The sequence below is a fragment of the Diadema antillarum genome, unplaced genomic scaffold, assembly GCF_040938485.1.
Source record: "Diadema antillarum isolate AM-2024a unplaced genomic scaffold, OU_Dant_1.0 seq00001648_RagTag, whole genome shotgun sequence".
In the NCBI taxonomy this organism is placed as follows: Eukaryota; Metazoa; Echinodermata; class Echinoidea; order Diadematoida; family Diadematidae; genus Diadema; species Diadema antillarum.
Window position 1 is genome coordinate 382,641 of NW_027272349.1, and position 11,597 is coordinate 394,237.

The following is an 11,597-nucleotide window of genomic DNA, read 5'->3' on the forward strand; positions in this document are numbered from 1 at the left end:
TTTGATCATCACACACACAACGACACACAGACGTGGGCTAACACAGCGGCTTTTAAGTCGACATAGTGCGGAGTGAGTGATGTCATGTAGACTTCACACTACAATACGTCACCAGATAATAACAATTATAACCACTGGGATTTTCTTGATCTCAGGAAGATATGAATACACTGGATGCGTATTAATCTGTTGTTACGTAGCCTATGAGAATAAATGGGTAAAGGAACATTGACTCCTCCACGGACCTTGATTAGGTTTATCAGTACTTTTATGATAGTTAAGTATCATTTGTCTTTATTCATATTGTGTAAAGCATGTGAGTAGAGATAAAAAAAGTGAGAATCAATTGAGGAAATAGACATCTCAAGAATGTTATTATCTTGTCAAATTCAGGGAAATTATACACACCATTCCAACTTACACATCGGTGACAAAAATAAAGTAAGAGTGAGTGGGAGAGTGTGTGCCTGTGTGTGTGTGTGAGAGGAAAGAAAGATCGGACAGAAAACATACAGGCACGCAATTGGAGATAATATTATGTAATGAAATACACATTAAAACAACAACTGTGTCATACTTAGATTACTATAGTAGCTTTGCAGAGGGATATAGGGGATTAGAGAAAAACAGAACAAGACTCTTCAAAAATAGGGGTGAAAAAAAGAGATAGTAAATGCACTTTTCATGAACCAGTTTCATTGAACGGCGACTGGTGTTGACAATGAGGTATTTTCCATTGATATGTACTATACGAATCACATTGGCCCTCGTGTTTACTCTGTGAAACAATCAGGTTCTAATGAATAAAGTTCGCGTGTCAAGGATAATTGTTGATGCCAGTGACGAGAAGGTCACAGATAATTATGAAGGAGAGACTTCTACCGCTGAAGAGAAAAATATTGTACAAGTATTCAATAACTTTGATCAATCTTCGATATATGAAATAGGCATAATAGACTCGTAAACAGCAGGCAGCCAAGAAGTGGAAGCTTTGGGCACCATGGCTATCAGATCAGTTTTGCAAATACGACATTATTCATGAGAAAAATCAGTGGAAAACAAACAAAAACATTTAAGCAAAACTATTTGTTTGCTACCGTTCGAACCCCTTCTGATTGGATTAGGTGAGATACAACTGTATATCACGCGGGGGATTGTGTTCTTGTAATGTATCTACAACTGCCAAAATTGGTTATGCTCTATATATGGGTCCAAAATCGTTGCCCGTAACTTCTGAAAGCCGAGCCAGCTTTGCTATGATAGAACCAGGGGAAAACGATCACTCCCTGAAATGAGTCTTGCTTGATTAGATGCCCAGGAGACCGAAATTAACAATGACTGGGCATGTCATGGCGTTACAGGCTGCTTTTATAATTCCTAATAATCCTTCCAGAGCTCGATTTTCTACATGTAGCGCGTACCATTGTCCCATAACAATGGGTTTGTAAGTAAACCCCACCCAACCACGGACTCAGTCGTCGGTAAATTGCACTCTATCTCCATGACAACGAGAGAGGATGCACGCTGAGCCGAGTGAAAGTGCGTAAGATGTATCCGCTACAGTTAAAGCGAAAGCGCCGTCAACGCCCATACCTGAGGAGCGAGAGACTTAGTCTTACTTATCAGTCACTCTTACTCAATCTGTCGAAGGGGGCTCAAGAACGGTCACTGGCGATGAGTTTGATGTTTTCATTGATCCTCATTCTCTGAGTATTCCCCTTTGTTCTCTAAAATGACGACATCGTAAAGTATATTACGATTACAGCATAACAAAATAGCTAATAGAAACATCTGCGGAATACTGATGTCTGCATCATTCTCTTCTTTGGAAGGTTGGGAAAAAAAAATGTACAGCAACAACTACATTGTACCAAAACAAACGTACCTGTACTCATACTGATATATATATATATATACATATATATACATGTGTATATATATATATATATATATATATATATATGTGTGTGTGTGTGTGTGTGTGTATGTGTGTGTGTGTGTGTGTGTGTGTGTGTGTGTGTGTGTGTGAATATTCTAAAGGCGACAGGTAGAGAGTTTTAACAAAATTTTCAAGCCAAATCAACGTTACTTGAACTTAAAAATTATTTTTTATGGTCAAGTCTGACGATCACTTCTTTGTCTGTCCACGTGTGTCATATCAAGGTACCCAGTGTTTTGTCACATTTAAGCTGCACTTCCGCTCTATATCTAATCATCTTTGAAAATATGTTTGGATAAAATCAAACCAATATGATGTTAGAGCCTAATGCTAAAAAGTTTCATCAAAATTTGACCTGCGTGCAGTTTCCTATTAAAACCATGTGTAAACAATAATTCCAACAGAAAAATATGTATGCCCGTATCAGGTTTGGGTTGCGTTAAAATAATTTATAGCAGTCTGGCAGTGATGGCTTTGTGATGACCAGTGATTTTTTTTGGCATTAAACTATAAAGTAAAAACACAATTCATGACACTCGTACATCCAAAAGAAGAACTGCAAATTGATGAGTCATCATCTCGGGTAATTTGCATAATATCGCTATATGATCAATATCATTGTACTGATATGATGATACACAACCATCAATGTGTGTGTGGGTTTTTTTTTCTAGACCTCAGTTAGTATAAAAGCCTTGAAATTTCACAAATACGTCTCAATAAAACTTGTGTTAACCTTTGATGAATCTCAGAACTACATTCCGCTATTCATCATTAGTCAACTTGAACATAGCATGAAATCACATGTTATTTAAGATGATGGCCATTATACCGTTGTGCAAAAGTTTGTATCATGACACTGTTCTACATTGGTTACTCGAATTCAGCCGCATCCGAACCCATTCAAGTTCTACGAGCATCCCAGTCTAACTCCCACATTATGCAGTGCAATTACGCAATTAACTGTCGCCTCAGTCCTGGCGGACATGTCTCCATTCTGTTATTTATTGGGTTATGAGAGAGTCCCTCCCTCCTCAACAACTCACCCCCCCCCCGTATCTCAGTAGATCATTGACTTTTAAAGTTTGTTTGTCTCATTGTCGTTGGTGGGTAGAAGAGCTTGATCAGCCAGTGCAAGATTTTAACTCATAGTAATTCTTTTTCACTCCCAGATGCAGGGGCGGAGAGCGGCAAATGTTTTCCTTGGCAGGCAGGCTTGGTAACACTATAGATCATGCGCCTATCACGGGGTTTGTTTGGCAATCCTATATAGCACGCGTGCTTTGTGTGTGTGTGTGTGTGTGTGTGTGTGTGTGTGTGTGTGTGTGTGTGTGCGTGCGTGTGTGTATTACGTGTGTTTCTGGTCATATGCGAGAATGTACGGCTTTTTGGGGAATGGGGTGGGGTGGGGTAATGGATAATCCAGTTTGTTAATGCAGCAAACATACACACACATAACACTATTGTATGCCTTTCTACCAACAAAAATGATTAAGAGATACGGTGTTATGAGTAATTTGGCAATTTGATCGAGTTGAGTCATAAAGTACAAGTTATTATAAGTAGTGATATTTATTATTATCATCATCATCACCATTATTTATCTAATCATTCATTCATTCATTCATTCATTCATTCATTCATTCATTCATTCATTCATTTTGACATTTATACAATATTGCAATATTATATACAGGGGTACATTGCAAGGTTTGTACAGTACAGTTCTTTACAGTTTCTTGTACAGTTCTTTATTTTGACGTGTATAATGAGCATGTATGATAAAAAAGAATTAATGAATCTAACCAAGTTTAGCAAGTCTAATCATGAAGACAGAGATAACGTTTGATGCATGCATTTGTGTAAAATTTATTCTTCCCTTACGTGCGTTTATATAATATTACTTTCTCCCGTTTGTGCTATCAAGTAGGATTAATGAGAGGAATTCACTCTTCACGTTTTTCTATAAGGGTATAATTATTTCATTGTTGATAGATATGGTTACGATTACATTGAACAATCATTATGATAAAGAATGTTAAAGAAATGATAATAGTCTGATATTGAAAGCGGTCTCGAATTACCGTAAAGGTTGACGGGTGTGACGAGCAGAGGAAATTACGGAATAACAGCAACAAGAGACCTAATCAACAAACAATTCCAGGGGAATTGATATAGAGAGAAGCGGGCCTCACCTCATACTAAGGAGTGCTTAGGCGTGTCTGACACTCAAAATACCTCACTTTAAGCTGATTTTGTTTGTTTGGGTGGTTTTTTTTTTTCACTCCAAAACTCGATACGCTGCATTGGAGCGTGAGAAAGCAAACAACTTGCACACGCAATGAACATTCATGCATACATATGAAGTCCACATACAAGTTTATATATATATATATATATATATATACATGTATATATATACACAACACACACACAGCGAGAGAGAGAGAGAGATGGGCAGATATGTAGAAGGATGGATATATGGTGTTTGAGTGTGTGTGTGAACGCAAGCGCTTGTGTGTGCATCAAACTCATGCCGCATTGAAGAAATTCAGTGCACCATGCATATCACTGGCTTTATAGTGGGTTTATCTCGTACAATGTATAACCAAATTATTGTATCTCCCGGACCACCAAGTCTCTAGAGACTTTTTTTGGATTCAGCAGTATAAAATCACCCTGTCCGCCGCCACCGCTAATACATCACATTTCCTGTGTGCGCTCTGAATACCGGCCTCATTTGTGATCGAATATCCTTCGAATTTGTTCAGAAGGTGTAAGGTGGGAAAATCAAGTCGCATGTTGCTTTCGTTGACAGCGCCCTGAGTGTAAAGAGGGCGTAATAAGAAAGATATTCCAGTTGTTCTGTCGCTCGAATGAAAGGTTTTACATCAGATAATTCATGGCAGTCATTGTTTTAAAAAATATTGTACGAAGAATTTAATTGTTGATATGGGGGGGGGGGGAGGATACCTTCAGCAGTAATGGTTTCTAAGCCATGCCATAACAGCTGCTGATGAATGTTACGTGCATCGTACTATCTGGAGATAGGATATGCGCATTGCCGAACAATCACAAATAATGAAAACATCATTGTGACTCAATTCATGCTTAAATTGCTAAACTTTGGGTGTATAAAAAGCATTATTTAAACGTGGGATCAACTTGAAGAAGACCGACACCGACACTCTGACTGATGATTCTTCTGCGTATCTATCTATATATATATATATATATATATATATATATATATATATATATATGAAGGGTTTGTTTGCAAAAACCAATAAGTCCATTTTTGAAGACTTTGAGGTACGATCTCTGTCATAAAGTACAAAATAATACCTGTTAAATGATATATTGGTCACTCCATATTAAGGTATATTTTTAAAGTTATGGTCAAAAGAAGCACAAATTTTCTTATTATTCTCTTTATTTTTCTTGACCTTTAATCCCAAATATCTCCATTTGGCATATATGGACTTATCGGTTTTTGCAAACAAACTCTTCATATATATATATATATATATATATATATATATATATATATATATCTTTTAATTATTATCACTTTAAGCTTAACATATTAGTAATATTCGTCCCTAAAGGTAAAACGTCAATATGGTAACGATAAAACTTTGAGACAACGGTTCACAGGTGATTAACTATTGTGATCTTTGTGTTTGAAAAGGACGTCTCTTGCATTCTTTTTCTTTTTCTTTTTTGTCTGGTGTATTTTTCAATACCCACTGTTTTGAAGATTGTAAAAAACAAAACAAAAAAAAAACACTATGTGTTTTACCAAAAATGTCAATATCTGTAGATACAATTATACTTGCATAGCTTTCGTTATGTTATGTTACAAAGCATATGAATCATATTTTCATGTTATCTTCATTATCATTTTGTTTGAATAAAACTGAATACAGAAATAAAGTAAAATCAAAGCTGAAAAGATCGATTATATCATCATGCCGGATAGGAAAATCAACCATGTTTTTCTTTTGGTGACACGACATTTGCTCCTGCTGCAATTGCTCCGGTCTTATTTTATCCAAGGACTTAGGGTTAAGGTTTCGGTCATGGAACCTATTCTTCTGCAACCCGTTACTTAAGTCTGTATTTATTCTAGCCACGGAATCTTTTTCAGCTTGTGTCTACAAGTGGAATTTCTTATTCATGAGTGGTCGCTGTTATAAGTTTTCCAAGCTTAGGAAAACCTCAGGCAAACTTTGGTTTAACTACGATTAAACACACCGTGTAGAGGAAGTAGGCTATGTTAATATTATGCATCATGCATAAAACACCAGCCCGGTAAAACGGCCTGGTGAATGCGCAGTGAGAGAGAGAGGCGTTTTATTTCATTATAACCTTGGTCTCTATTTTTTTAGCACAAAAGTAACTATGATGAAATAAAATTCCAATAGTGAAATGATCCCGTAGTCATTAGTAGCCTGTCTCAGCCTGATAGCATACATAGCATCTATGCAAACAGTGCACAGCTCACCCTTACTGTTGAGTCTTGTGTTTGAATTTGACCCCCTGGTCAACAAAGGGAGTCCTGAACGGATCAATCTATGGAATATCTAACCTTGCCCTGGACAGAATAACACAACCATGACAACGCTCTGACATGGCTTCACAACGCGAGTGATGCATAATCAAGATAAGAGTTGGTGCCACCGCCTTGCCCTGCCCTTGAATCGCATGAAACGAGTAATATTCACCGTGGATGGCCAAGGCAAATATGCGGGCAGTGGAGCGCTGCAACCTCCGGTCTCCACCACCCATGACAAAAATTGAAATGACCGTAGAAATATCACATGGCGTTATGGTAAAACAAAATTAAAAATTAACGAGAGTTCTGAACCAAGATCCAATCGACTAATGAAAGCCGAAAACCGCGGGTGAATCTTTGCAATGAGAATTCATAATGGGAGGGGAGGGGGAGGGATTCACTCTATACACCGAAAATTGTACCATCCTGGGGTGGTATTCTGAGACCGTTTTATCTCTGTTGTAAGTCTGTTGTAACAAATCGGTATTCTGAACACCGTTTTATCTCTGTTGTAACTTCTGTTGTAACTTCTGTTGTAACTTGTGTTTTATCTTGCGCACTCTTTGCCTGCGCATACCATTGTCTTAGGGCATGCGCACGCGCGTAACAGTGGGCGCAAACCTGAACACCCATTCAGTTCATCTCTCGGCCTACGATACGAAATTCATTTGAATGATTCTGCAGTCACAACGTAGCCGTCACAACAGGGATTGATAACCAAAATATCTACGACCTATGGTGTTAATATATGATTTCACAAAGACATTGCTTAAACTCTTGCTGAAAATAGCAATGTCATCATAAAGACAGTGATAATAGTTTGCCCATGAGCAATATTACAAGCCATTACAAAATTCAGATCTTACTTGCACGCGCACCTGTATTCCAATTTTTCCCTAAAAAGAATTCTTTACACGAAAACGGACAAACAGACACGCATACGAGGAGAGACTTTGAAGTGCAATGTTGTCCGTTTGGCAGTATTATATATCATCCTATCCCTTCCACATCTGATGAGAATTGCCATCACCACAATCTTATCTACGAAATGCATTACTCTCTAAAAAAAAAATCGAGTGAAAATATTCACTCTTAAAAGAGTGAATACATAAAAGAGTGAATGTAGAGTGAAATTGGAGTGAATTTTGAGTGAAAATGTTTATTTTCACTCATTTTGGAGTGACCTCAGGGATCACTCGAAGATTTTGGAGTGATCCCTGACGTCACTCTAAAACTGAACATTTTCACTCGAAATTCACTCCAATTTCGCTCTAAATTCACTCTTTTTTTTATTCACTCTTTTAAGAGTGAATATTTTCACTCGATTTTTTTTTTAGAGAGTACTCTTTTCATCTTTCGAATGTAACCAACAAAGAAGTCACAGAAATACCAAAGCAATCTTCAGTATCTGATGCAATCTGCAATATTTGCCTTAATTGCTTACATTGGTCATGCTGCGAGGCTCCCACCATCTCGCCTTGCAACTCAGGCTCAGTGGTGTGGAACCCGAAAGGCAGAAGACGCAGAGGCAGACCCAGATAAACTGGCCACACACCATTAAAAAAGATCTTCAATGCAGCCTTAGTAGGCCACAGACCATTCAACGAGGTCTTCAAGGCAACCTCAGAAACTAGAAAGACATGAAAGACCTGCCCGCTAATAGATCCACATGGAGAAAGCTGACTGTCCTATGAGTCGGACGATGCGGAAGTTACTATAAGTCTACGTCTATACATTATGTAAGATATCATCACCACCCTATAGATTATATCATTGTTACGTATACCACTTCTACACCTTCGTTATAGTAAAAGATGGATAAATTGTATAAACTCCTTGTCCAAGAAGGTATACCCTGCGCAGGATTCAAATAGATGATCTCCCATAATGCATTTTAAACCACATATTGATAAGCATACATAAACATCTGCTGAAGATGAGTTGATTTGAACGAGGCACATCAGAGGACTTAACTCAACGCGAAAGAAAAACGACAACATAGGACAAAGAACCTTTCTTCCTCCACTATAATGATTGTCAGTGTATATACCACTTAGTACAACTTCTAGAATCACTTAATGAGTTCATTTTAATATCACGATTCAAACTAAACATTTCATTCAAAGCGCGCATTGGGGTGCCGTCGATTACATTTCCATGGTTACAAAAAAGAATCCGTTTGATATGAACATGATGAAAGTGTCTGATATTCATGATCTGAATAAACTATAACAACTACGGAGAAACAAGCACATGCGTTTAAAGGCAAAACCAAATTTCGATTATTCTATGCACGTTCTCCTGTCAGTTGCTACTTTATCTATGCAACGTATGCACGAGGTAAGGTAATTGCTGTATGCACAGAGGGGCGAAAGATTCCCCAGTTGTTAGAATGATATTATTTGCTCTTTCTTCCCGTAATTGTCTCCGAAGTAATCGTAGTTTATCATACAAAATGTTAAATGAATGCGTAATTAGGGGAATTCATATCGATCCTTGGGTTTCTGCTCTGTCATTTCATATACTTCTAAGGCAGTAAGCTATTTTGAAAAAAAAAGGTATATTCCAATTCGTTACGTACGACAACAAGTCGTATTGGAGTCATGTGGATAATATAGAAACGATCAAAGTAATAAAGCATTGTGTAACATTATACACATCGTGACAGAGTTCATGACACGTTGATAATGAAGCTCCCGTGAGCCTTTCTCAAGAGCGGAAATCCTCCGCGTTGCTAGGCTATAAAAGAGCTTCGACGATACCTGTATCACCGGAGTTATTGACTCAGCGGGCCTGACAAGCGCTGCTATAAATCATGGTAATTACTCTCTTGTAGAGATTTTCAAGTGGAAGAGACGCAATCACGGTAACATGATAGACGGGCATGTGACAAGACGTAGTTAAACATTTAACGGAAAATGAAAAGCAGTAAAAGGTCAACTTTATGACGACGGCCTGGGCTGAAAAGGTAAGGGTGGGGATGTTGCTATACATCGTCTGAAGATGTCGATACAGTGGGAGATACCTAAAAGAACGCGGAAAAGGGCACGACACGTCCAGTGCAAGGTTCCATCGTGAATGATAGGCCTACATGGATGTGTTTGTGAATATACATGTGCGTGTGTGTGTGTGTGTGTGTGTGTGTGTGTGTGTGTGTGTGTGTGTGTGTGCGTGCGTGTGGTGTGTGTGTGTGCGTGTGTGTGTATATGTGTGTGTGTGTAATAAAATTCATAATTTTGATAGCTGGTACTTAAATTGATAAAGTGCATTCTACAAACTTTTCATTTGAAGTACACGTATTTTGAATTTAATTCACTTCAGCTCAATATGTCATTTTTTCAGTCAAACCAAATTTGTAACAAAATACAAAGCATACATTACACAATTTTTGATCATTTTATTAATTGTTACTTTGTTATAATGTTGCAGGGCCCCCAACAGTGCACCACTGTTGCTACCTAGGTAAAGAATACTGAATGAATCAATGAATGAGTGAAGAAAGCCAAAAAGACAAAAACAAAGAGATAAATAGATAAATATAAGTAAATATATAACTGAATAAATATCTAAATGATTTTGAATGGAAAGCGCATGTTAAGTAATTCCTACATAAGACACCAGTGGATGATAAGTGTCATGAATATCAAAGATCAAAGGATCTGTCTCGACAAATACAGACATATACAATTTTGCTGTATTTATCATCAAATGTCATTGTTGGAAACATGTAGGAAACATTAGGTGGAACGTATTCTATTGAAAAAAAACTGTTGGAATTACCTAAAAAGTATCACCATATATAATGTAATATTAAACTATTATTTCTTTTTCAAAATCAGCATATTGCCAGTATCGTTGTAAAGTGAATCATATTTAACTTCTATAGCATAATGCACCACTTTGCTTCTAGACCATTTCGATCACCTATTAACCCCCAACACTAAATCTGGAAACAGTAATAATTATAATGTAATGTATGGAGTAACTTCATAATACTTTACACAAAATCAAATTTTCTGTGCGGAATACCTCTCTTTTGGTACAAGTTGATTGTAGAAGTTGCAAAATCAATAATAAGCATAAAGAAAAGCTTCAGAAATGTCTAATCTCGCACTCACATACTTTCACGATCTGCAAGATTATGTCTCGCTAATAAAATGTGGCATATTAGTTGCCTCATGTATTTGTGTGTTTGTTTTAATCCAGCATGAAATGCATTATCACTCTAAAAGTATATGTACCTGTATGTGTGGGTATGGTATGCACACTTCCTTCGTGCATACTACTGGTAACAACAAAGCTATTTTTATAAAATATTGTACAGTGTCTTTAGGGCTGGTATTGTGAACGACGTTTAACTCTGCTGTAACTTCTGTTGTAAGTCCGCGAGTTACAACCTCGCTTAATTAAAGCAGTTGTAAATCGGTGTTCTGAGAACTGTTTTGAACGTGTTTGTACGTCATGAAAATAGGAAAAACGTGACCGCGTAATCACGCGTTATACAATATCAATCTCCAAGCTTATTTTATACGACGAACCTCAGCTACAAAAAAAAAAAGCCAATCGTCAGTCTACAACCATGAGAATCATATTATATTACACTGTCTACCCTATAACCACCGCCACTAACAAGGAGTGAAGAGGCACTAGAAAGAAATTAATCCACTCGGAAGACATATGACGGTGGAGACGAGTTTAGCAACATCCGTCATATACCGTCGGGGAAATGCCACCATCAGATCCCCCGAAGACCTGCCAGGTTTTATGATAGAGGTATCTGCTTCAGAAAAGGCCGACTGAACCACTCGACAGCCATCATCTCCCAAATCCGTAGGCTCTAACGACACTACTGACATTAACTTAAAGTTTCAACCCTGCATTATTACCCTCCCTCGGACGCCATCTGGAAAAACATTTACTCGTCATTCTTGTGAAAGAACCCGAATAAAGTTAAAATTACACCATGCTCAGCAACAATAGAGTCAAGCGTACAATCGAGGAAACTGATGTTGAGATGCGAGACATACAAAATTAATAAAACGCCACAGAGTCTCGTTAAATAAAACACATTGAGTTGTACGCACTACAATATAGAAGGAG